General features: G+C 40.0%; 1 protein-coding gene and 1 long non-coding RNA gene across 2 annotated transcripts in view; one reads left to right on the forward strand and one right to left on the reverse strand.

The window, feature by feature from the left end:
- The window catches only part of LOC114149278 (synaptic vesicle glycoprotein 2C-like), a 59,258-nt gene extending 46,272 nt beyond the window's left edge, over positions 1–12,986 (reverse strand). The window contains exon 1 of the mRNA XM_028024991.1: positions 12,560–12,986. The gene's annotated coding sequence lies outside the window, so the exon portion shown is untranslated. The remainder of the gene's footprint in view (positions 1–12,559) is intronic.
- A 408-nt stretch (positions 12,987–13,394) lies between these two features.
- Positions 13,395–15,277, forward strand: LOC114149280 (uncharacterized). The gene is made up of 2 exons (XR_003596478.1): positions 13,395–13,619; positions 14,806–15,277. It is a non-coding gene; the product is annotated as an uncharacterized LOC114149280 (long non-coding RNA).
- Positions 15,278–25,857: the final 10,580 nt, after the last annotated feature.

Below are 25,857 nucleotides of genomic sequence, written 5' to 3' on the forward strand. Positions count from 1 at the left end.
AATGCATCCTATCTGAGTGAGAAAGCAGTATATTTCAAATATCTTGGAGTTCCTGTAATGGTTCCACAAAGGACTGACTATGTCAAATTTATTTGTGCAGCACATTTCAGCAACAAGGCAATTCAAAGTGCCTAACATCATAGAAACGAAATACATGAACCAATTAAGAAAGAAGCAACAAGGTTTCCTCCAGAAAACTAGCTAAGTCCGGTGGTGCTAGGGAAGTCACTCCACTGAGTTTTTTGTCTTAAAAGAACAGGCTGAAAACTGACTAGAAATCTGAAAAATAAAACATCAACAATAAAGAAAATATTGCAGTGCACTAAATAAAACTAGTCTTCCTGTTGGTTTTGTATGTATAATCAAATGTCATGTTTTTAAAAGAGATATGATGTTTTATTACATATAAACCTAGCTAAACCCGTCTTTGCCATCACTGTTACTGATGTATTTAAATAAATAAATAAATAAACAAAGTTTAACCTGGTGGGGGGTCAAGTAAATCCTGGTGGCCCGCCAGGCTTACCATACACTGGGGATTTAGCCTTGATTTAAGGGAATTCAGTGTTTCGAGAATTTTGCAGTTTTCTGGAAGTTTGTTCAAGATTTGTGGTGCATAGATGCTGGAAGCTGCTTCTCCGTGTTTGGTTCTGGGGTTGGACAGAAGACTAGTACCAGAAGACTTGAGAGGTCTGGAAGACTGACGCAACAGCAGGTCTTTAATGTATTACTGTGCTAAGTCATTTAGTGATTTATTAAGGTATTTATTATGGTAGAAGTATTTTAAAGTCTCTTCTCTGAGCTACAGGAAGCCAGTGGAAGTACTTATAACTGTGATATATACTCTATACTCTATCTTCCTGGTTTTAGTTAGGATGGATCACTTGCAGCTGTCTGGTTGATGTGGAGACAGTAGCTGCTTTTCCATTGACTATATAATTGCACACATTGAAAATACATTTGCTTAACGGAAAGCACAGCAATTTGGAAAAACATTTTTTTTATTTTTTTTTATATGTTTTTGCTGAAAGGATAAGGTGTATTGAATTTGGTTTACTTTGCAAAACTACAAGGGAAAGACGTTTTCCGCGCCACACAAGTCACATGATCAACAACCGGATGTTGCCGCTGGCGCAAAACCACGAAAAACAAGGCAACAGGAAGCAGTTGGAGGACAATGTTTTTTAATGACTTATTGCGTGAACAAACGTATTCATACGTGTTTGTAATTGTGTTTCTTATTTAATGAAAACGCCGCAATTGCAAACTCGTGTTTTTTTTAATCAACATTAATGGAAAATTTACAACGTTTTGCGCATATTTGTAATGAAAACGCAGCCGCTGTTGCAGTAACTAAAGATAAACGTATGGATGAGTTTATCTCATCATATACGGACGCCCCTCCATATTGGAAAAGTCTAGAATTGTCCCACCCAAAAAAAATCATTGAAGAAACGTTTGCATTTAAATAATATCAATATCAAAAGGCAAAAAAACATCAACAAAGAACGAACAAAATATGCCATTTATCTAATGAAAAATAAGAATTAATTTTTAGGCCCCTTCTACCATTATTAGAACAATGGTTCAGTCCAACTTGAAGGAGGAGCAACAGCAGCGCTGAACGATACAGGCTTGGTTTATATGCTAAGCTAGCTGTTAGCTGTGGCTCTGCTGCACAAACATAAAACCCTCCAGTAAGTAAATACTTAAAACAAAAGACATATAATACTTTTTATTTACTTTCACTGCTCAATAAGAAGAAACACATTAACAATAAAGATCAGACTGCAGTTTGTTGTTTCATTACTTTGGCTGAATCATGATAAACTGCCTCATTAGCAAAACTGCTACACTGCTTTCATAGGCTTGAGCTTTTTTGTCAAAGGTAGCAAACATCTCATTCACATTTAACTCTTCAACTTTTAGTTAATTAGAAGATTTTGAAACGGGAGGGAGAGGCTGAGCAAGTGGATCCAGCTCAGAGTCTGGGAGCTGAAGAGAGAAAAAAAGAAAAGCTATGCCTTTATTTCTCACTGTCTTTAAAAGCACAAAATAAAATCTGAATATTTTTCTATATAAACCCTTGTGCTTTAATAGGTGAGAGTCCAGTTAGCTTTAAGTCTGAGGGGAGGGATAATCCACCGTGGCGGATTGATAAACATTGCTTTCTCTTATTTTATTTTTTTTAGTGAAGTTTGGGGGCAGTAAAATCGACCAGGAGCTGATGGATAAAGAAGGTTTGTGGACAGAAGCCCCATCGCTTCCTACGAAGAGGAGTTTTCTTCTCACACATGTGTTTGTTCTTCCAATTAATAACTGACATATTAATCATATTAATACAAAAATTTTCACATTATGACTATGAACTTCAGTATGCTCTATTTTAGTGCATCATTTAGCATAATTTTTTACATCTTTTGGGAATAAAAATGATTTCCGATTGTTTCCAGCTCCCTCACTGCAAAAAAACAAAATCTCACCAAGTCGTTTTGGTTTAGTTTATTATGCAAACATCTTAGTACACTTAAGATAAGACACAACTAACTTATGAGTAACTTTTCAGGTATAGGAGCTTGTTTTAAGTCAGTGATTCCTTAATATTGATGAAAAAATACTAGTTCTATTGGCAGATTATTTCACTTATAACTGGGGAAAATTTTTTTGTTTTAAGTATCATATTCTGTCAATGGAACTAATAATTCTTCAGCAATTTAAAGGAATTATTTACTTAAACAAACTTCTACATCTTGCTTAAAAGTTGCTTATTAGTCAGTTTTGTCTTATTTTAAGTGTACTAAGATATTTTCACTAGAAACTGGACAAAAAAAATACTTGGTAAAATTTTGCCTCCAAAATTCAACTTTACTGATCCCAGAGGGAAATTAAATGTTGTTGTGAGTCATATAGATTTGGTTAATGATAACCATGAATTTCAGTAATTACATTCAAACTAATCAAACTCAATTTCTCAGAAAATAATCCTAAATAATAACTAACTAAAATGGATTTTAAACACAGAAATAGTTGAATTATGGTAAGGATGAAAAAATATTACAATATCATGAAATAAGTGTCTTATACTTGTATCAATAATTTGTTATTAGTTTTTCTATCTTAAATATTTGGAATACTTTCTTGTTTTATTCATAGTTTTCACATCCCAATGTTTTTTTATTTCTTTTTTTTTTATTTCTACACAATTATGAGGGATGGAGGTGAAACCAGAAACTGCTGCTGCGTAAGTGACTCAACAGGCTGTTGCTAGGTAACCAAAGAATGAGTGAGTTGCTAGGTAACCAAAGAGTGAGAACATTATTTGATTCCACCAACCTTGCTTAGCTAGAGAGAGGTTGAGCCATAGACATAATAAAAGAATAAGCAAATCCACTTTCTTATCCAGTGAGCGGACATTGGTCAGAAAGAGAGTCGGAACCGGTGGCTTCCTAGGCATCAGCTGGGTCAACAGGCTTCCCCGTTTCCCCTTTTTCTGTTTTCGGGCACAATGTTTCCTTTTGACCGTTGGTCCTCGCACCCTGCTGTGCCAGTCCATTGTCTCCCAAGCGCGGATTTCGGCCTTGGTGACATATTACCAGCTGAACTGTCTCCAATAGCCATCAGCTAAGCCGAGCTGCATCCAGCCATGAAGTCTGTTTTTATTCAAACTTCAGCAGTTTTCTAGTGGTTCTGCTGAGGTAGTGACATCAGTTTGTGACATCACGCAAAATGATGTCACAAAGAGTGATGCACACTTTGAGCTAGAATGCATCACAAAGCTGCACTCTTGAATTCTACGGTCATAACCACTACAGAAGAGAGAGCGAGAGAGCCAGAGCACGTAGAAGGATTGTTCTTTTAACAAGAAATTGACAACGAAAGCTTTTAAAAAGGCAAATCCTAACAAACAAATAAAGAAAACCATTGAGCAACTTTTGGACTTTTGGAGCAACTTTTGACAAAAAAGATCAACAATGAATCAGAGCAGCAAAGCGTCGTCTTCCGATTCCGACCAACAAACCTTAGTTAGAGAGACTCAGAAGCTCCAAGGCATCTTGAAAGAGGTCAACTTGATGTCCATAGAGAGACATTCTCTGATTAAAACAAACGAGGAGCTAAAGATCCGAGCTATAAAGACAGAACAAGCTACACATGAAAAAGACAAGCAGCTTCGGGAGAAGGATGAGGAATTAAAAAAACTGTTCGACCTAATCAAAACTTTAAAGGAAGACATCAACACACTGGAGCAGAAAACCACCATTTTGGATCTGAAAAACACTGCGCTGGAAAAGGAAAAGACGACCTTAGAAAAGGAGAAAAATACCCTGAAGCAGGAAAAGACCGTCCTGGAGAAGAAAACGACAGCTCTGGAGCAGAAAAACACTGCCTTGGAGATGGAAAAGACTGCTCTGGAGCCGAATACCACTGCCTTGGAGCAAAAGATTGCTGCCTTGCATCTGAAAAACACTGCTCTGGAGAAGGAAAAGAATAACCTGAAGCAGGAAAACACCACCCTGGTGACAGAAAAGACTGCTCTGGAGCAAACAATCACCGCCCTGGTGACAGAAAAGACTGCTCTGGAGCAAACAATCACCACCCTGGTGACAGAAAAGACTGCTCTGGAGCAAACAATCACCAGCCTGGTGACAGAAAAGACTGCTCTGGAGCAAACAATCACCAGCCTGGTGACAGAAAAGACTGCTCTGGAGCAAACAATCACCAGCCTGGTGACAGAAAAGACTGCTCTGGAGCAAAAAATCACCACCCTGGAGGAGGACAACACCACCCTGGGGCAGAAAAACACTGCCATGGCAACGGAAAAATTTACCCTGAAGCAGGAAAACTGCACTTTGAAACAGATAAACTCCATCTTGGAGGAGGAAAGCAACTTCTTCGAGAAGGAAAAAATCTCCCATGAACAGAAAAGCTCCTTCTTGGAGAAGGTAAACACTGCCCTGAAGCAGAAAACCACCGCTCTGGAGCAGAAAAGCATCGCGTTGGAGAATATAATCATTGCCTTGGAGCAGGAACATGCTGCCCTGGAGCAGAAAAGCGCTGCCTTGGAGAATATGACCATTGACCTGGAGCTCGAAGTGGAACAGCTGAACCACAGCCTGAGGAACAGAATGGAACAGCTGAGCCAGCAGGGATCTGAAGAAGAAATCCACGAAGACATTCAGGTTCAGTCAGATTCAGACCAGCCACAGGAGCAGCGGTCTATATTGAGTCGTGTGATCGGAGGCTTCTCCAATAAACTACTGAAAATGTGTATTGACACTATCAGGTATTGGTTTGAAAGATTGAACTTTTAAATAAAGAAGAGTCATGAGGGCTTCAAGCTTCCTGCTTGATTATTGGTGTCAGAAAAGCTAGAGGACAACAGGATTGCGGTGTCAGGGACACATGGGGGCTGATGGCGGAAGAGCTTAATGCTTGAAAGATGTTGGCAGGAGAGTTTGAGGCCCACAGGACTGCAGTGCCATGGGAACTTGAGGCCATCAAACTCAGGTCTCCTTCGTCACCAGACGATTCCTTTGTCGCCAGGATCATAGAGTTATATTATAAACTCTAGTTTTGTTTTTATTTTAGTTAGGCGTCGGATGAAGAGCTTGGGGCCAGGGCTTCGTAGCGAGTCCTGTCAGACTCCCGGCCTCCCTCCAGGGCTTTGTAGCAAGTCCCGTTGGTCTCTGGGCTGACCTCCAGGGATTGGTAGTGAGTCCCGTTGGTCTCTGGGCTGACCTCCAGGGCTTCGTAACGAGTCCTGTCAGACTCCCGGCCTCCCTCCAGGGCTTTGTAGCAAGTCCCGTTGGTCTCTGGGCTGACCTCCAGGGATTGGTAGCAAGTCCCGTTGGTCTCTGGGCTGACCTCCAGGGATTAGTAGTGAGTCCCGTTGGTCTCTGGGCTGACCTCCAGGGCTTCGTAACGAGTCCTGTCGGTCTCGCAGCCTGCCTCCAGGACTTCGTGGCGAGCCCTGTTGGTCTCCCGGCCTGCTTCCAGGGCTTCGTGGCGGGTTCCGTTGGTCTCCAGGCTGACCTCCAGGGCTTCATGGCGAGTCCTGTTGGTCTCCCGGCCTGCTTCCAGGGCTTCGTGGCGAGTTCTGTTGGTCTCCCGGCCTGCTTCCAGGGCTTCGTGGCGATGTTGGTCTCCCGGCCTGCTTCCAGGGCTTCGTGGCGAGTTCTGTTGGTCTCCAGGCTGACCTCCAGGGCTTCATAGTGAGTCTTGTTGGTCTCTGGGCTGACCTCCAGGGCTTTGTAGTGAGTCCCGTTGGTCTCTGGGCTGACCTCCAGGGCTTCGTAGCGAGTCTTGTCGGTCTTAAGGCCTGCCACCAGGGCTTTCATAGTGAGTCCTGTTGGTCTCCGGGCTGACCTCCAGGGCTTCGTGGCGAGTCCTATTGGTCTCGCAGCCTGCCACCAGGGCTTCATAGTGAGTCCTGTCGGTCTTACGGCCTGCCTAAAGGACTTCGTGGCGAGTCTTGTTGGTCTCCTGGCGTGCCTCCAGGGCTTCATGGCGAGTCCTGTTGGTCTCCCGGCCTGCTTCCAGGGCTTCATGGCGATGTTGGTCTCCCGGCCTGCTTCCAGGGCTTTGTGGCGATGTTGGTCTCCCGGCCTGCTTCCAGGGCTTCGTGGCGAGTCCCGTTGGTCTCCAGGCTGACCTCCAGGGCTTCATAGTGAGTCCCGTTGGTCTCTGGGCTGACCTCCAGAGCTTCGTAGCGAGTCCTGTCGGTCTTACGGCCTGCCACCAGGGCTTCATAGTGAGTCCAGTTGGTCTCTGGGCTGACCTCCAGGGCTTCGTGGCGAGTCCTGTCGGTCTCGCGGCCTGCGTCCAGGGCTTAGTAGCGAGTCCTATTGTTCTCCAGGCTGACCTCCAGGGCTTCGTCATGAGTCCCATCGGCCTCCAGGTTCCTGCTCTGCCGCCGGCATCCTCCTAGGTTTCTGCTCCTCCGCCAGCATCTTCCAAGACTGCTGTTCCGCCAGCGTCCTTCTCAGATTCTTTTGTGGTTCCTTTGTTGTTTCCATTTAATTCTGCCTTATTTTTCACATCTGTTCTTCATTGGTGAGTCTAATTATGTTTATTTCGAGTTTCTTGTTATTTTTGTTTGTTCTATTTAGGTTGATTTAGTCTACTTACTCCTTTGTGTTTGTATTTTGGTTATTTCCCCTTGTGATCCTCCAGCAGTAGAAAACAAGGGAATCTAAAATTATTGATTGTATATTGTAATTGTAAAGACATTTTTCTAAAAAAATGTTTTTAATTTTTGGTTTCTTTCCTAGATCCAGTGTGACATGTGCCTGAGGTGGTTCCATCAGGCATGTGTCGGAAGCCCACCAATTGAAAAAACTTATCAGTGCTTTGTGTGTTTGCCTTAGGTACCAGAGTTTGCTGTGGTGTGCTAGTTTATGTATGTTGTATTATGTTAATAAATTACATTTTGAAAACTATGTTTGATATTTATCCTTACAGGACTTTAATATAAGGTAACTATGGAAAGATAGTTTAAATCCCGAGGCCCCTTACCTTTGTGCAATGATGAGCAAATGTTTCCAAAGCACAGTTAAACACTTCCTGGTAAATTCATTTATTCCCATGTTATAGAGTGGGAACGGATTATATCAGGTGGCTAAAATATTTGGTTCCCCTCCTTTAACTTTGGCAAATAATTTCAGGCAGCTGAAATATCCAATCTCTCCTCTCCTCCCCCCATAACTTTGGGAAATAAAGAGCAACTGTTTCCAAATTCTCAAAAAATGTTATGTGTGATAGCATGTAGTGTACTAGAAATTTCCTTAATCCTGTAATCTGTCATATTTTACATTAAAATGGGATTTACCAGAAAGTCTACACTCTCATCTTTTCAGGCAGTCTTAATTTTTGTGCCCTGCTAGCAGCCAGCGTCCATCCTCAGCAATGAAAAATTAGAAATAAAACACTACATGTTAGAAAACTGTGTTTGGTGACTTACTTTTATTTGTCAGGCTTAAGTGACAAAAGTTGGGAAAAGACCGATTCTCTTGGCGTTTAAAATAACACAAAATAGCGCAAGAAGACCTCGTTTATTTATTTATTTTATCATTTTGTTATTGCTTCTTTTTTTAAAACAACAGCTGCCGATTAAACTGAATGTTACAACCTTGACGTGATTATATGAGAAATCGATCAGAAGAGCCGTGACAATGGTCAGATCGGCCAGATTCGCCTCTCTGGCTGCAATGCGCGCTCCCGACAGGAGGGGACAGATTTTCACAGGGGAGCAGAATTTCGCACAAGACCGGGCTCTCAGTCGGCTGTTTGGGATTCCCCTCCGTTCTTACGTCACTGCGCTGTCTGATTGGCTGCCTGTCACATTTAACAGGCTGCCTTCTCGCTCACTGTCAGGGAAAACCCCCACAGGCTGTGATAGTCTGGGGGTGCAGGGGGAGGTGTATGGGGATGAGGGGTGCAGTAAAATTGCTTACACCTCCCTCCACCCCCCCAAGCCTTGACCGGTCCGTGGTGGTAATAAACCACTGATGTAAAGCACTTTGAACTGCCTTGTTGCTGAAATGTGCTACATACAAATCAACTTGGAGGTCAAAATAGAACCAAGAACAACATCTTTGCAAATCTCACATTAGGTAGAGACTAGACAAAAACTTGTACGGCCAGAAAACTACTGACCAAAGAAGGAAACCATGAGGATTCATCCTTCATTTGCCAAGAGACATTGTGAGGATCCAAAAGACTTATCCGTCACCCGACAGCCAAGTCAAAGCCATTACATCACTATAAGTCTTTTATTTTGCTAATTTTATTCTGTATTTTTGTGAGAGATGTGCATGGAGACAATTTAACCACACGAATTACCATTGTGTCCCTGCAAATAGATGCTCTCGTATCCCCGACCACTGAAACAGCTTCACTGAATTGAAACGGCGTCAGTTCAGTGAAGCTGTTTCGAAACCACCAGCGCTGCTTGTGAACGCTTCACAATCCCGATCGGCTAATCTCTCATCGGCACCAACAGCTGGGAAACGGGAGCTAAACACAGCTTTCGGAGCGAGATTTATGATCGCCACCTGGTGATTTTGAAAGACCAACAGGACTCGAGAACACAGTCAGAAATAAAGTTTATGGATTTGGCGGAAGATCTTCAGCTATAAGCGGCACGTTGACCTACTTAAACTCTGGGAGGGTTTGATTTGAAAAGAAACTGCAGGGAGACGAGAGTTACACGTTCTGACGCTAATCGGACGTTCAGATTTATTTTCAGGGGCGGTTTTACTTTTTCGTGCTTTAAATTCTAACGATCTGAAACAAAATGTTTTGATTGGCTGCTGTTCCCAGCGAGCCCGCCCCTAGCTGCTAACAAAACCACTTCTCTGGTCTAGGACAGAGGCGACCTTATGCTGGGCCTTTGGTGCAAATTCCAAAGTTTGAAGTAAGAGCAGACAGTTGGGTTTTCTTTTTTCACACTAGGATGAATGTTGCTACGTGCAACCCCACAGATAATATGACGAAGTTAAAAGGAAAATTAAGCCCAACTTATGAGTGGAAACACTATTCAGGAGCAACAATCCGCATGCTGGCCCTGGTAGCCTGGAGCAGAAATCCATCCGCAACAACAGTGTCCAAAACCTGGTGGAATAAATGTCTAAATGTGCAACGACCCAACCAATAAATAAATAAATAATGAACAGACGTCAACAAAATGAACAAATCAGAATTAACATAAAGCAATTCTAGAACAAGCATAGAATAAATATTTCCCAAAGTTATGGGGGGAGGAGAGTAGAGAATGGATGTTTCAGCTGCCTGAAATAATCCGTTCCCCCTCCATAACATGGGAACTAATTAATTCTCCAAAAAGTCTTTAACTGTGTTTATTCTTCTCTTCATCAACAACGAATCCTGTGGATTTGGTGACATTTCCTCATTATTTGCCAAAGTCATGAGGGGGAAACCAAATATTTTAGCCACCTGAAATAATCCGTTCCTCCTCCATAACATGGGAACAAATTAATTTACCAACAAGTTTTTAACTTTGTTTATTCCTCTCTTCATCAACAATAAATCATGTAAGTTTGAAAACATTTGCTCATTATTTGCCAAAGCTGTGAGGGGAACCACATATTTTAGCTGCCTGAAATAACCTGTTCCCCATACATAACATGGGAGATAATTGTTTTTCTCACAATCTCCTTTAACTGTTCTTAGTCTCATCTTCATCAGCAACAAATCCTGTGAATTTGGTCATATTTACTCTTTATTCACCAAACTTACTTGGGGGGGGGGGGACCATATATTTTAGCCACTTGAAAAAATTCCTTCCCACTCCATGACATGGGACCTTATTATTTTTTCACAAACTCTTTAACTATGTCGATTCCTCTCTTCATCAACAACGAATCCTGTGGATTTGGTGACATTTGTTTATTATTTGCCAAAGTTAAAGGAGGGGAACCAAATATTTTAGCCACCTGATATAATCCGTTCCCACTCTATAACATGGGAATAAATGAATTTACCAGGAAGTGTTTAACTGTGCTTTGGAAACATTTGCTCTTCATTGCACAAAGGTAAGGGGCCTTGGGGTTTAAACTATCTTTCCATAGTTACCTTATATTAAAGTCCTGTAAGGATAAATATCAAACATAGTTTTCAAAATGTAATTTATTAACCATAATACAACATACATAAACTAGCACACCACAGCAAACTCTGGTACCTAAGGCAAACACACAAAGCACTGATAAGTTTTTTCAATTGGTTTTATTTTTTGCCTAACTGATGATATTGTTGTTGTTTTTTTCTTGTCCCTGTTTTATTTATTCTTCTGCAGGCTGAGGTTGATGCTGCTGTCCAGCTGCTACTGAAGCTGAAAATGGACTACAAACAGATGACTGGTCAGGACTACAAAGCAGGATGTCCACCGTCAGCGAACGATGCTGCGCCGAACAGCGGCCTGGCAGCAGATGGCGCCGGTGAGGACGACACGGTGGATCCATGGACCGTTTCAACCACCAATGCCAAGGGAGTCCATTATGACAAATTAAATGTTACATTTTAGTTATAATACCCCCAGATATTAATTTCTATCTACTTGTTGGTTCTCAGTCATCCAGGACATGGCAAAAGTAAAAAAGGCGTAAAAATAAAGCAACTTAAGTTTTAATTTAAATAGCCCATAACTTCTATTGGGAGCCATTTCAATAAATCAATGTTTATGAGGAATTGTATTAAGAGCAGTTACTCCTTAAAGCTTTTTTATTTAGAACCTTAAATGTTTGTAAAGGTGTAGCAGAGATTAGATCAGTCAGACTGAACAAAACTCATATCTAAGCAACATTTGAATTTTAGTTTTATTTCTCAACACTTTGCTTACTTAGAAAAACACATTTGATGTGCATTACTAGTCATTTTTGGTCCTGCAGCTTGAATGTGATTTAAAAACTTTTTTAAGTTTTTAAACCAAAATTGGTCTTAAGAAATTTTCCTTTTTATGGTCCCCCCCCAAATAATGAGATGGGATTTACGCACCTTGTGGAAAGGTTCAAACGTTCTCCACGCTTTTTTCTCTTTGCCACTGCACCCTGTTGTTTCCCTTCCGATATTAAACTGCCACAACACAGAGGCTGGACTGGAAACTAATACTGCTCTCGCAGAGCAAACATAAAATTCATTACTGGACAAACACCTGTTCAAATGGTTAACAACAACAACAAAAACCTACCTGGAAACACAGCTGACAGAGAAGTTTGGTGGAGGCTTAATGCTGAACTCATCTGTCACTCTCCCACTCCCACTCCCACTCCAACCCAGCTTCTTTTGTTTCACTTCCAGCGTTTCCACTGCGGGCTTCGCAGAGCGGCGCCACGGGGCGCGAGCGGAACACGTCACTTACACGAAGGAGCATCAATCACCGAGGCGGGAGTCGCGCGCCTCCCATAATTACATTTCCGGGGGGTTTTGCTGTCCTGCTTCCCTGGGAATCATTCCGCCGAGGACGCCACACTACGACCATACGGAACTGACGGAACTGATTTCCTGCAGTGATTACTGTACAGGACGGAGAAGCTCGTGCGTGGACCGGTTCGGTATTATTTCTTTATTTATTTCCCCCGATTCAACACCGAAAATGAATCCCCTCGACCAGCATATTCGTCGAAACTTTGACGGGTTCGATAACCGACAGATGAAATGCGTGGCACATAATAATAATAATAATAATAATAATAATAATAATAATAATAATAATAATAATAATAATAATAAAAATAAACACTGTGTGGGGAAAAAACAGAAAGCACGAGCAAACATTCGCGAGAAAAGTTCTAACCAACTTTCCCGTCAATCATACCAAACCACTATACCTCCTAATTTTACAGCCGCGTTCAAATCCCAAGTTAGCTCTCAAATTATGAGAGGCTATATCCAGGTGGATATGTTTATGGATAAGAAATATTTAATTAAAAAAAATACAGTTTTGAGGGGAAAAAAACTATGCAGCGGACGGACGGAGATGAGTTCATAGATGCGGATATGAATAATAGTGATGATTTTAAAAAGATGAAGCGTTTTTACTTACAATTTCCGGGCGGACCAGAAAGCATCGCAGCGAGCCCGATGAGTCCGGCGGCTCCGTTCCCCGATTTCCTTCTCGCTTACACGGACACAGAGGGAGCAGACATCGCAGCCAGATCTCTGCTTTCTGTTCCTGTGCGATGCAGCGGATTTTTCTGCTGCAGTCCAAGAAAGCAGAGAGAGGCTGCGGGGGAAGCGTGAGTGCGATGGGAGGGAGAGGAGAGGAGAGGAGAGAGGGAGGAAGGGAGCTAGCTATAGTTTGTAGTGGACAGACTGAGATCAGTATCAGCAGGTCTCCGTCCCTTTAATGCACTTTAATACCCGCTGACAAGAGTCACGAGATGAGTTGGATGACAAGCTGGCGGAGGAGAGAAACCTGCGGGACTGGAGTGCGGATCTTGGCAAGAAGTTTCCTGTTTCTTCACCTGAAAATCTATGGACCAAGCTGATAAAAAAAAAAGAGAAAAGAATCTGCTTTGCTAGTTCTACTTTTTATTTATTTCTTCTTTGGGCTCAGGGTCAGCAAAATTAGCTGGACAGCCATTGGTAGGTTCAGTTGTACCTTCTGTAACATTTAAAGATGATGGTTTGACCGGTGCTTGGTGAGATGTTCAAAACAAAAATGTTTTCATAACCTGCGGCCCTAATTTAAATGGGCAGCATTATGTGTTTTCCTCACACACTGTACCATTTTATAACACAAACAACCAACTGTTACCTTCAGTTATTATAAAAATGCTATAAATAGAAAATTTGAGCTAAAAGAAATTCGATTTTGTTATTTAATGCCTTGAAATTGGACCTCTGTCTCTTTAAGAAACTCTTGCACTTTCCGAAACTCCGCCTTCAGAAGGTCATGACTGCGTCGCTCCTCTATTAACCCTTTAGCCAAACTTTCACCAGCGTTTCACTGAGGGGTAGTTTGCGTAAAGAGCTCAGCGGGTTCCAGGAGGCGTTTGCTAAATGGCTGCTCTGTGAGGTGGGAGCTTGGAAATCTCAGCTCAGAGGAGAAGAGATGAAAGGATTTCCCAAACACGCATAAAAGAATCACAGCGACACTCCAGGTGTGTTTTTGATGAGGGAATAACATTATAAAGTGACGTTAATCTCCAAAATGTTGGGTTTTGTGGTCAAAACATGACAAAACAACAAAAAAAACTACAACGGAAATGAACGAATGCTTCATAGAGAAAAGCTATAAACTGGGACTTTAAACTATTCTGGTGAGTTCCTCTTAATCATCTATGCCACCCAATGTTTCCTGAAGCAGAACACGTATTTCCTTCACACACAAAAAAATGTATGTGTTTGAAACACACAGCAGTCCAATCACCGGACGATGCTGGATTATTTCGCTTTCAGCTCGTCACGAGTCGACGTCTGTGCACGGTACATCCAGTACGTTACGGAGACGCTTCCTCCTGCTGTAGCTGTTTGGCCAGCGGCAGCAGTGTTCTGGCCTAATGTTGCTTTGGTTGCAGATGTTTCCCTCTCTAACAGCCTCCTAAATCCAAACATAAGTAGGAAAATCGAACCAGCTTTTGTTAGCGTGTTGTTAGGATGAGTAAACTAGAGCTGCTGCTGGTGGGGAAAGACTGTGAAAAATGCAGAAACTTTTCTTTCAATAATTGTTGTAGGACGACGCAATCTTCTGCAAAAACTTCTAATTAGACGAGTTATTCTGGAATAAAAAAAAACCCTGGTTCTGAGTTGTTTAGTTGGATGGGTTATATGGAGTTTAATGGATTTCTATTTATGTGCTCCAGAGAGCACATAATTCAGTGGATTAAAACAAAGAGGGGTTGTTGGAGAGCTCTGCTTGTAAATGCATCAGGACGGGCTGCTTTGTTTTTTCTTCTAATTATGAACCCGTCCTCCAGCTCATACCTCCCACACTAGCGCAAGTTTGAAAAATACATTGTTGCTTGTTTTTTTGTTTTTTTACCACAATTTTGAAATCAGACAGACGCTATATTTACCTTGGTACCTCTGTGTGTGCAGCGTACCTGGGCAAAATGCTGAACTCCTACTCACTGACATATTTGTCTTTTTTGAGAAAGAAAAAAAAAAAAGCTCTTGCTAGGTTAGGTTCCTGACACAGTTTCCTACTTTACGATAAATGCTGTTGCATGGAAAAACCACGTGTTACGCCGTTCCCGACGAGACAAAATGAAACAGATCATTTTCTGTAATGCATTCAAAGAATTTGTGTCTTTTGTTTTGTCTTTTTGTTTTTCTTCGTTTGAATAGTGCACGTCTGTTGGGAGCAAAGTTGTGCTACCATGCATCAGGATGGGATGTGTAAAGTGTATATTCAAGCATCTGCTCATCCCTTGGGGAATAGATTTCAATGTTCTGAGTGTGAATTTAGTAGTCTGATCATTTTTAGTCAGATTAATCAGAAAGTTGGTCATACCTCCAGTCTCACTTTCAGTTTCAATAATCTGGCATCTTTATTTCTGTGCATAGGGCAGAACATTGACTAAGATCAAGTAATGTTATTATTTGTGTTATTATTGCTGCCATATTCAATAAATTATCCTTTGAAAATCGACAACCTTTAATTAGATATTAAGCAAACTTTTCATTAAGGCTGCATTTCTGTATTTATTTATTTTTTTGGTGTGATGTAATATTGTATATTTAAATGTCATGTTTTTATTATCTGTCAGAGGAAAATGTGACAGATAATCATTCAAAGAAATAAAGTCCTTCAAACATCCATCTGTGTGTACAGTACTTGTACAATTTGCTTCACTAAGTGATGAAGTTCCTGAAACAAAATGGGGATTTCAATAATAAATTGCTGAGTGGGCGTGTATTATCAGCCTTCTTGTCCAACATCAGTGCCTGACTCCTTGCATGTTCTGCTGGATGAGGGTCAAATACTCCCATGAACCCCCTCGCAACGTCGTATACAGACAATTGCCACGATTTGCTTGTAAGAAAAATCTTACTGCACTAACAAATTGGTGTTGGAATAGTAGTTGTTGCTATTTTTATACTTCCAATGAGCTGAAGACAGGGATGTGTGGGTATCTTTAAATAAAAGAGACATAATGGATACATGTCCCCAAGTACAAAAGAACACTGTGAAATTCCAGTTGTGTAACTCAGATACAGTCATAAAAACAAAGCTGTTTAGCCTCAGTTTGACGCTATTGCGTTGCCACGTTCTCGGCTCCTACAGTATATCCTGCCTTTCAGAAAAGAGTGTGATAATGCGGGCAGGCATTGAGATAACCTGGGTGTCGTTAAGGAGCAAGATAAATGGCCTCCGGATGAGCCTATCTGCTTACTGCAAGGTTAATTACCTTTCTTAGCACAAGAGGAAGGGAAGCGGCACCAAAGGATGTTAGCATTGGAGGAGAACTTCAGAAGCAAAAAGTTTGTATCATGAGTTTTGTTGGACAGCACTTCGGAGATTTTTCATTCACTAATATGAACTTTTGTTCTCTTTATCTACTTGTCAAACCTGGCATGAATGCAGTCAATAAACGTGCCAGGCAGGATACGAAGAAGTCTGACTCGAGATAAAATAGATGAAAAGTGAAAGTTTGGAGGAACACAATTTCTCATGTTTCCTGCAGGAAGGTATTTAGCCAACACATTATTTACAATGCAAACAAAAATAGATTTACATTTCATATTATGTGTTTCACAGTTTTTATGTTTACCTTTGCTAGAAATATCCAGCCTCATAGGATATCGGTGTTGCACTTTTTTTGTTGCCAATATTGTTCACGATATTGGCAACACTGACACGGAAAATTAGCAAGCACATTCTTTATCTTAAAAACAGTAAATGAATAATAAAAAATCCTACTGCTACATTCCTAGCGTTTTATTTTTTAGAGCCACATGATATTTGTGTTGAAATTTGGGATTTTTATTCTTCATTCTGCTTATAGACATTTTTATAGTTAATATTTGTGACTGTACTTGGTTTGATTGTCACGTTGTTGCTATTGCTCAGAAATTTCCATCATTTGGGACAATAAAATATATTTCTATTGACTGAAAAATATCAATAGAGGGCTGCTCAGATTCCAAAAGTCCACACAAAGCTAAAAATCTACACTTTTTTTTGTTTGCATATTCAATACATATCATATTCCGTCTTTAGGAAATTCACTCAACACTTTTGCTGTTTGAGTCAACTTTCAGAAAAATCAACACATGACTGGGTTCAGTTTTTAGTTATACGCTTTCTTTAAAATCAGCAGGTTTACGTTATTTATTAAAGTGCTGCCATCGTTTTCAGGTTAAGCACGGTTACGGAAAAATCCTCCAGATTCTTGTCAATTGGTGATTAGGTGACATTTTGGAGGTGGATTCAATTGGATGTACTTTAACCTCACAGAAATGTCACGGCAGCATCACTCATATGTCATTTATGACATTTTTTCTCATTCAACTTCATGTCAAGTTTGGAGAATGCTGATGGTTCTGTATGTCAGGTGATGTTGCCCTCCACGCCTTGTAATTCCCTCTGATATGTTCAACAACAGTCACACAAATTGCACAGGCCCGCTTTTTTATGGAACAGTATCTGAGTCGTAGTCGGAAACAACTCTGCTCCATCCTCCCACACACACACATGCACGCACGCACACACATGCACGCATGCAGGAGGTGGGCATAGCGTCCCATATTGCATGCTATAATTTGTCATCTTCTATTAGGACGGTGGATAATAGATGGATAGTGACAGTGATGCTAATTGCTTTTTTCAGCTTTGTCAGCCAGAGGTTGGAGGAAAAGACGGCAGAAGAAGTAGGAGGCAGGGAAACAAGTAAAGGAGAGAGAAAGTTTAACCACACCTGAGCTTTTCCACGGCGATTCAAAATTACGCCGCTAAGAGAAATGCCTTCTTTACATCGTCTTTTGCCCATACGTTCTGTTTTTAAATGAGTGTTTTACGCTACGCTGCAGGTCCCAGTAATGACTCCCCTCGTCTCTGGATGGGTGTAAAGTATCTCATTAATTAAACTAATGTTAGCAGAATTACTATTAAGATGCAGTGCCTATAAAAGGCAATCAGACCCTTGGATGTTTTATCCTTTTTTATTGCTATTACAAATCAATCGTGATCAACATAATTTGGCTTTTTTTGGACAAAACTAAACATGTATAAAAAAAAGAAAAAACTCCCTTTAATGTCAAAGTGAAAATCAATTTCTACAAAATAATGACAATTCAATAAAAAATATTTAATAAAAAATGAGTAATTGGGAAAGATCTCCCCACATACCCACAGCAGAAGTAGTTTGTACAATGTTTGCTCTTTTCTGCTGGATACTCTGAAGGAGCAGAGTGGGGGAGGGACTTTGTCCTTGAAGGCGGGGCTAGGTCCACCCAGGCGTTTTGTACAGCTGAATGGCTCCCACATGATATTAAAGGACTTCTCAAACATGCCTGAAACAATCAAAGCAACCTTTTGATTGTTGCTTTGATTCTGATGATGTAATAATATTATAAAGCTCAAAAAAGTTGATTTTACATAATACCCCTTTAAATTTTGATAGGTAGTTTGTACTTAATATACTTGCCTTTCCAGGTGGACTGAGTCAAAGGAATGGCTAGAGAATTAGTGGAGACTACAGCAGACTGAGATAGGTTAGTGTTGAGATTTGTTGTGCTTCTCCTTTTACTGTGCTGCAGAAAGTAGCAGTAAAACCAGCAGACCCATAGAGGAAGGCATTGGAGTCCACTGGGTGTTGAATGTGCCGCTGAGAGAGTCAAGCGAGAATCTGTGAAAAGCTCAGGGAAATTCTTAAGTTAGTGTATCTGGGAGACAGGAGACACAAAATTAACACATTAAAAAACTCTGAGAATCAGGCTTTATTTTATTTTATTTATTTATTTTTTGCTATGTAGGTACAAAATGATGCTATGAATTAGTGCCTGGAGCTGTTCACTGTGCATTCAGCATCTAAAAAAGATGCAGTGGGCCTACCTGTCGATTTTTACCCTTTGCTTTTCTGGAGAGCTGAAGCAGGGGCAAATGAATTATGTGTCAAGCTTTAGCTCTGAGCTGAATTGCTTAAAACATGTAGGATCAGGCATTATCTTCAGCTACCTTTAGTTTGGACGAAAAACTCACCCAAAAGAGCTGTTCATTATTCGTTGAAAGTAGTCAAGTTGGACATATTGCTAACACTTACAAAGCATCAGCTATACTAGCTTATCAATAAGCTTGTGGGAATGAGTAAAACTTTGGAGTAAAGTACGTTAAACTTGTACAAATGTCACCAATGAAAACACTGAAAGAGTCTTTTTAATTACTGTTGAAAAATGTTCCTACTAAATTATTTTTATACTTTACAATTATATGAAAGCTCAAAAATAATGTCTTACCGGTAAGCTAACTTACCAATAAACTAGTTAACCAATAGGCTTACTAGTAAAATAACTTATTGGTAAGCTAACAAAACAATAAATTAGTAAGGCCTAAGTTAGTAAAATCATTGGTAAGCTTGCGAGCTAGTTTACCAATAAGCTAGTTAACCAATAGGCTTATTAGTAAACTAGCTTATGAGTAAGATAGCATATAAACTTGGCAAGCTATCCTACCAATAATTTAGCAAAATTTCTGGTAAGCAAGCTTATCAATAAGTAAGCTAACTTACCAATAGAGCATTATTTTGAGCTTTCGTATGATTACAAAGTAGAAAAATGATTTAACAGGAACATTTTTCAACAGTAATTAAAAAGTATTGCTAATTGTTTTAACTGGAGACATTTGTAAAATGCTTGGCATCAAGCTTAACTTCCTTTTCTCCAAAGATTTACTTCTTCTCACATTTATCACTCCTAAGTCTGTGAGTTTTAAAACCCAATAGGTTTAACCACTGTGATGGTGAAATGTCATTTTAATAGAATCACCTGCCAATAACTGAATAAAACCAATTTCACAGTTAGGCAATATTCAGCAAAACCTACTCATCAGGTCTGCACACCTAAGGGTGAATTATTCAGCACAGAGAGACAGCAGAACTATGGAATATTGACTTCCCATCGGAGGAATTTACCTTTGATTTAATGTCCAAGGCAATCCCGAGGTGTTATGAAAGAAACATAAAAGAGAGTTGAAGAAACTCTACAAGCATTGCTCATTGGAAAACAAACCGAAGAAGGTCAGCGCAAATGGAAGGCATTTGTCAATCTAATACAGATTTTCTTGTCTGGTGCTGCCCTGTTAAAGGGAACATGGTGGTGGTGTGTGATCGTGTTAGAGTTGTGGGAGTGTGAATTTGTGAATACATTAAATTCAGTCAGCATGACCAGTTTTACAGAGAAGATCCCTTTAAGAAACAGGGGATAATCCTATTATAACAATATTCGTGACATTCTTCAACAACGTCGCAGTGATGCAGCACCAGCTTAGAGGAACAGGAGACAGTCAGTGTCAGTGACTCATTCCTTGGAGAGTGTGAATGACGTTCTGCTTTATCTGACTTTTCTGAACAGTGATAGAGCAAAAACCAGAAGTACACAAAAAGGTGTGGTATCAGCATTGTATTTGTTATCAAAGATACGCTTTATGGAAGTGAGCATTCGAGTCACATTGAAATTTATCACTTTATTTTTCAGAGTTTAGCGATTTCTTTCCAGCAAATGCCATTAAATATACGGTGGACGGTGGACCCCGGCCGATTCGCGGTTAATAACGAGCTCACCTATTCGCTGATCTTCTGTGGAACTCCAAATTATTTGCAGAACAACCAAATAGTCATGGATTTATACATATATATATATATATATATATATATATATATATATATATATATATATATATATATATATATATATATACAGTACAGACCAAAAGTTTGGACACACCTTTTAATTCAATGAGTTTCCTTTATTTTCATGACTATTGACATTGTAGATTCACACTGAAGGCATCAAAACTATGAATAACACATGTGGAAATATGCACTAAACAAAAAAGTGTAAAACAACTGAAAATACCCCTTTTATTCTAGTTTCTTCAAAGTAGCAACCTTTTGCTGTGATTACTGCTTTGCACACACTCTGCATTTTCTTGATGAGCTTCAAGAGGTCGTCACCTGAAATGGTTTTCACTTCATAGGTCAACCTGCCCTGTCAGGTTAATAAGTGGGATTTCTTGCCTTATAAATAGTCATGAAAATAAAGAAAACCCATTGAATTAGAAAGGTGTGTCCAAACCTGTGGTCTGTGCTGTATATATACATATATATATATATAGTACGCGATAAGGCCACACAAGGTATTATAAAATAAATCCAGAAAAACTGACTAAAATGTTTATTGTGTTTTTTTACCTTAACATGTGTTGTATTTAATTGCATTTTGAGTTTTACAATTAAAGATTAGAAATTAGGACTAAGTCATAGTTTTATAAAATATATAAGTAATCATTTTCAGATTAAAAACAGGCTAAAAATTCAAATGAGTCTCAATAGTTTTTGCATTAAATCGTACCAAAAGGGTTAATGAGATTCCACCATTCATTACATTTTGCTGCACAGAAAGGCCATCTTGAGCTTTCCACAAAAACACATTAGCATTAGTCCTCCTGCTATCGACATCAAAAGAGATGCGTCTTGTTTTTCATAATTACTGTACATCAGCAGAGCGCTTCAGTGCTCACCCTTAGGCTTTTTATATGTAAATCTCCAAAAAGAACTATAAAAAGCCACAAATGTGTTTTGAATCTTAGTATTTACGGTTTACCATATGGCCCATGTGCAATCTCGCTGTTGACAATCTGCTACGTTTCACGATGCTGCTCAAACTGAACTCGTGTTGGCGGCGGCGGTGGCCAAGACTCCTGAGGCTATTCTGCAAAGTTCTCCCCAAAGTTAATGAGCCGGGGGGCTTTGTAAAAAGCTGAAGGGTGTGATCATGCCAGAAATTGAAAAGATACGTGATCCATGTACACAAGTAGTAGCTAGACCAGAGGTGCTTTCAGCGTGCTCACCGCACCTTGGCGGGATTGTATTTACAGCCTTCCTGAAAGCAGAGGCGTTATCACTCCAAGCTTTACATCCTGCTATTTATTTTTGTTCAAATGGATTCAATTTAAGTAATAGTCAGACTTTCTAGTGAAGACGGCTTAGATATATGGCAGATGCTGTTAAGTGCTGCAGAGAGACTATAGGAGAAGGAAAAAAACGGTCATAATGTCGGAGGGAACCTTTTCACAAAAAAAGGAGAATAATGCATAAGAGGGAAATATTGTCACATTTTTGTTTTATCCTCTCTTCCCTGACAGATCAGAGCTTATTCGCATCACACCGGGAATCTCTCTCTCTCTCTCTTTTTCCTTTTAAATGAATGATGAGGGAAATCAAAGGTTCCCCCAAGACGGCTTCCCCTCCCACTCACTCATGCTTCAGACACATTAATAAACCATGTGTGACTCATAGCTGAGAAATCCTCGGGTGGGCAGTCTGGCGCAAGCTAACCTCAGCACTTTAATCTAGTTTGAGTTGACAGGTTTAGCCTGCACGTAAAACTAGTTGTATTCGTGGCTTCCAGGACAGGCAGCAATTATACGCCGCAACATGAGACTCTTCGTTTCTATTAGCAGTCGCATGAATATGGACCTTCACATTCATTAGACCCGGTTTACAATCATTATTGGGCTCCTAAAGAGCTCCGGAAACCCTCTGCAGCCGTTACTATCTCAGCAGAATCACTCACACCTTTAACAGTTGTACTTACAGTTTACATTGGCAATGTTGGGAAGCCATACATCCTTTGCAATAGTTTGTTCATGTCTAAGCTATTCATACTGTATGTACAAACCGCACCCATAAAGTTTTTTTATTTTTAAAAACCCCTGAAACCTATAAAAAGCCGCACCGGGCTATAAGCCGCTGGTATCTCCGCCTCTCTTGGTTTTCCACAAATCTGCTATTAAGGACGCAGCCCTGCGTCTCCAACGCCGAACCATGGTTTCGTTCACGCCGAGCTTAATACGTGCAGCGGCTCGATTTCCCTCCTGGACTCCCAGGTCAAAACTCCTCAACTTAAAAGCGGCATCATATGAACTTCTCCATGTTCATATGAACATTGTGTCTGCTGCTAGTATCTGCTTGTTCTAAATGACAATTAGCTCTTTCTTCTTTGATTTCCAATTTTGACTTCCAACGATTCACTTCCTGCTAAAGAGCCCCCCCTGGTGGTTGAAGAAAAATCCACAGAAAAGCCGCACCGGGCGATAAGCCGAGTGGTTCAAAGCGTGGGAGAAAAAAAGTAGCGGCTTATAGTCCGAAAAATGTGGTATATTTGATTTATCAGATTGTGGAGAAATTGTACATTACATTTGACCAAACCATAAAAGCAAAGCAGGATGAACTTTACCAAAAAGAAAACAAAAATCTTATTTTCTGATCAAATTTTTTTTGTTTTTTACTAAGAACTGAAAAAATAGAATAGAGCTCCAACTTGGAAAAAAAAATCTGCTAATTTGTTCCATGTAATTGAATTAAGTTTGTAAAACTTACTTTATTTACAGCTTAAGAAGCTTGGGTAGAAACTAGTTACATTTACTCAATTACATTTTACAATTTACTTGAGTAACATTTTTGACCATTTTTAACCAAGGTTCCCTGAAGACGGCTTCCCCACTCCCATGTGCGAGTGGGATGCACATGGGAGGGCTGTTTTAGGGGTAAAAACGCAACTAAAACACTTAGGAGTATTTTTACTACTCTGTACTTTTTTTTTTTTTACTTTTACTTGAGTCAAATTATTATGAAGTATCTTACCTGAGTAAAGTTTCTGGATTTTCTCTACCCACTGAATGAAAAACAACAATGTTCTAACCAAAAGAAATCACCAGACACACGCCTGCAGTTTTTGTTCAAATTTAATAAGTTTCATATTGAAAGAAACGGATTTGGAAAAAAATTATTTTGCCTGATTTTGTTATTTTTCATATCTTACATGAGTTATTGTCATTTTGGTCCGTCTGATGATGTAATTTTTAAATATTAAATGACAGATAATTTGACCAGTTACTCAGTAATTGAGTACTTATATCAAATACAAATCTCTTGGACAGCTACTTTTTACTTGAGTAAAAATATGTTGTAGTAGTAATATATTACTTGAGTACAATTTTGGGGTTCTCTCCCTGCCTCTGTTTACTTGGATAAAGGGTTTGTCCTTAGCTTCGGTGTTAGAGATTTTTTGGTATTATCATTTTATTCTTACTCTAGTTCACATTAAGTCTATAGATCTTTGTGATTTTCTGTTTAAAGTGTTCTCTTCTTTAAATGACCTGGAGGTCACTACTGTCTGTTCAACTTTACGAGAAATAGATAACACTGAGTTTCTCAGACTTTAAACTTGCAAGAACACCCCCTAATTTAGTAACCACCTGTGAACAGTCGTATTTTGTTTTCTTGACAGTATTGACCGAGATTTGAACCGGGCTCAGACCTTTGATCAGATATCACATCTGGACCTGGGTTGTTAGATGTTTGGGTTAGAAGCTTTACGACCTCTGTTGTTTTCCTAACTGCCCCTTGCCTGTTCTTCTTAGACAATAAAAACAGGAGCCGTTGTAAGGGCAGCCCAGAATGCTCTGTGGATTCCTCGGAGGAAAGGTTCTCAGAGCCTTCTCCTTTTGCAAAAGCTCTACATAAAATTCATATACGTTGTCTGTGGTTCTTTCTTTTATTTAGGTTCGAAAGGAAAATACCTATCATTCGGTCTCCAGCACCATGTAATTCCCATCTTACCACTCTCTTCTGCTGGAGATTCTTTAGAGACAGGTTCATTTCCAGCACCTCTTCTGGGGCGAAGCATTTCCTGCTTTTGTTTCTGTAAAAGATCCTTGTGAATCGGCGTAAAAAGGTGCATTAAAAGCAAGCAGGCGCAAATAGGACATGAAAACACTTTGACAGCTTTGCGACGCCTCTCGTTTTCTTAATCATTCATTGCTTTTCACAAGCGCTCTCATTATCAGTGTGCTGTCGCTTGACGCAAATATGCAGGAAAGGCCAGTCGTGACTGTTCTGGGTGCTGTTCACACAGCCTGTCACTGAGGAAGCGAGAGCTGAGAGCGACGTTCTCCCAAGATCTGAAGGTAGTCTTCAAGCAGCATCCCTAATGCGTAAGCGGCACCTACTTCAAGCTTACAGCAGGGCTTCCTCTTATGTAAGCAGGATACCTCTGCTATGGCACAGGAAGGCGAACTCATAAATAAACCCAGACTCGTGAATTTTTTACCCTCTGTGTTATGTAAAGCTGTTCGGGGTTCTTCACTTTAAGATAATGAGCTTTGATGTAAAATTTAGAGCAATTAGCTCCCTTAAAATTAATTTTCCCTGACATTTTAGCGCATAATAGGAGCAAATAAGATTAGCTTTGTTTTGATTAGAAAGTGGTTTAACTCAAAATCTGACAGTTCCCCTCATTCTAGCACCAACGCCATTTTACTGCTGGACTACAGGCTGTAGATGGGGCTTAGGTTTAATTAAAAAATGAATAACGAGGGCTTATTTAAAGCAGCAGTAGGTAACTTTTATAAAAATTTGGTTTTTTACATATTTGGTGAAACATATTTGTCCTGACGGTAGAATGAGACAGACAATCTGTAAAAAAATCTAACTCCTCTGGCTCGACTTGTTGGTCCTACTGCCATCTGCAGAAATACACCACCCAGTCAGAAACAACCAATTAGTGCCAGGAGGAGGCTCTAAGAGCTGTCAATCATTCTTGTGTATGTGTGTACAAGCTCAAGACTGCCAGTTTGCTACACCTATGCTAATGGTGGAGAAACAAGCTAACGTTACAGAAAAACTGTTTATCCATCCTCATTGGTGGCTATGCTAAGGGGAAGTAGCCATAGCGCAGCAAAGAACAAGGGACAGGGTGTAAGCAACCCGTACAGGAGCATGATTGACACCGCTGGCTTTGATTGGTTGTTTTTAATCAGGAGCGGTCCACCAGAAAACGCCAGAGGAGCTTGATTTTTTTTTAAATCTGTCTCATATTACACTGTCAGGACATAGTGACGGTTTTAATAAATATGTAAAAACATTTTTTATAGAAGTTTCCCACCGCAGCTTTAAAGCCCTAATTTCTTTTGATTTTTTATGAAACCTAAAACAGATTACCATACATTAATCAGGATGAGTTAATCTAGCTAATTACACCGTGCTGATGCTCTGCTAAAACTCTTTAATTTTTTTTTGCATGAGATATTTCAGAGCCAGAAAATTGAAAGAACTAAATACTGCGAGCAGTCTGCTAAGGTTAGTGTTGTTTATTTTACCAGGGACTTTGTTTATAACG

Source organism: Xiphophorus couchianus, chromosome 8 (genome assembly GCF_001444195.1).
Source record: "Xiphophorus couchianus chromosome 8, X_couchianus-1.0, whole genome shotgun sequence".
NCBI lineage: Eukaryota > Metazoa > Chordata > Actinopteri > Cyprinodontiformes > Poeciliidae > Xiphophorus > Xiphophorus couchianus.